Source organism: Vicia villosa, linkage group LG6 (assembly GCF_029867415.1).
Source record: "Vicia villosa cultivar HV-30 ecotype Madison, WI linkage group LG6, Vvil1.0, whole genome shotgun sequence".
Taxonomy (NCBI): Eukaryota; Viridiplantae; Streptophyta; class Magnoliopsida; order Fabales; family Fabaceae; genus Vicia; species Vicia villosa.
In genome coordinates, this window is record NC_081185.1 from 82,197,196 (window position 1) to 82,198,876 (window position 1,681).

Sequence of the window (1,681 nt, forward strand, 5' to 3'; positions counted from 1 at the left end):
TTGATCATTAATGCTTCAAATAATTTTTTTTGGCACAAAGCTTCAAATAATTAAAAATGAATTTTCTTTATATTATAAATGACATTCGACAAATTAAATAATAAATTATATATGAAAAATGCAAAATTTGAAATAAAGTAATAAAACATTAAAAGAATTTAAATGCATTTATTTATTTTAACTTTTCATGCATACTTTATACCTGCTCTAAATTTCATTTCAATAGTATATATATAATGATAATGTAAGTCTTAAATCTACAAGAGAAAATAATATAAGATAAAATTTTGAACAATGGCCTTCGTTTATATCAATCGATCTTCTTTTTGTTTTATTTTGATCATTTCAATGATTTTGCTTTCAGGTAATGAATACACGTTTATTTTATCTTTTGATTTGTTTACTTCAAATACAATAATCAAACTCAACTATTATTTAAAAAAAACTAACACAAACCTAAATTAAATTTGTTTTATTGTAGGATTATCAACCGGTGAGTATAGTCTTTTGTATTCATAATGTCTAGATGGTGAATGCAAGGACACAAAATGCATTAAAGATTGTCATGATAAAGGCTATAAGACTGGTTACTGTGCTATAGTTATTCTTAAGGGTGTGCGTTGTTGTTGTCGTCCTTGAGTCATTGAATCAATCAATAAAAACTAAATAAATAAAAGGCATATCTTATGTATGTTCAGAAATAAAGTTTGTAAGAATAGATATTATGAAAAATAAAAGATATCTATTAATTTGATTATTATATAGAAGTAAGGCTTTTAGGATATATATATATATATATATATATATATATATATATATATATATATATATATATATATATATATATATATATATATATATATATATATATATATATATATATATATATATGGAACATATCATATGAGAATGTCATTTTTATGTAAGAACATGAGAATGAATTATGTCAAAAATGGAAAAGAGAACAGAAAGTTTATTAAAATGTTAATAAAATATTTATTACAAATATACTTTATATTTAGTTATAATATGAATATAAAATATAATTAAAATGTCTTTAATGTTATAAAATAAGGAGAAAGAAGATAAAAGAAAAGAGAAAGATGAGAACAATTCTATAATATTTCATCGGTGTATTTCTACAAAGAGATTAATCCTATTTATAAGATAATATTTCCATTAGGAAACAAATATTCAATTATTCATAACACCCCCCCTTGGATGTTTGTTTTGGATATGCCTCGTTAAAACCTTAACTAGAAAAAATGCAGTGGGAAAAAAATCCAGTGAAGGAAAAAGAGTATAATATCCTTTTAAAATAAACTTATTTCTACCCCTCAGCTGAACATTGATTTCTTTAACGATGAGGACCAAAATTTTGTACTAGTTGATTAAAAGTTCTACTTGGGAGTGACTTTGTGAAAATGTCTGCAAGATTATCACATGAACAGATTTGTTGGCTGTTTATATCATCATTCTTCTGCATATAATGAGTGAAAAAGAACTTTGGAGAGATGTGTTTTGTTCAGTCACCTTTAATGTAACGATCTTTCAATTGAACGTTACATGGCGTATTATCTTCATATATGGTCGTTGTATTTGTTTTTCCAAAAGACATACCACAAGTATTTTGTATGTTTTGGATTAAGGATCTCAACCAAATGCATTATGAACTTGCCTC

The 1,681-nt window shown here is 24.0% G+C and overlaps 1 long non-coding RNA gene across 1 annotated transcript; it reads left to right on the top strand.

Moving 5' to 3' along the window:
* Positions 1-269: 269 nt before the first annotated feature.
* LOC131611759 (uncharacterized) lies at positions 270-749 on the top strand. Its single transcript, XR_009287118.1, has 2 exons — positions 270-364; positions 482-749. It is a non-coding gene; the product is annotated as an uncharacterized LOC131611759 (long non-coding RNA).
* The last annotated feature ends 932 nt before the right edge of the window (positions 750-1,681 follow it).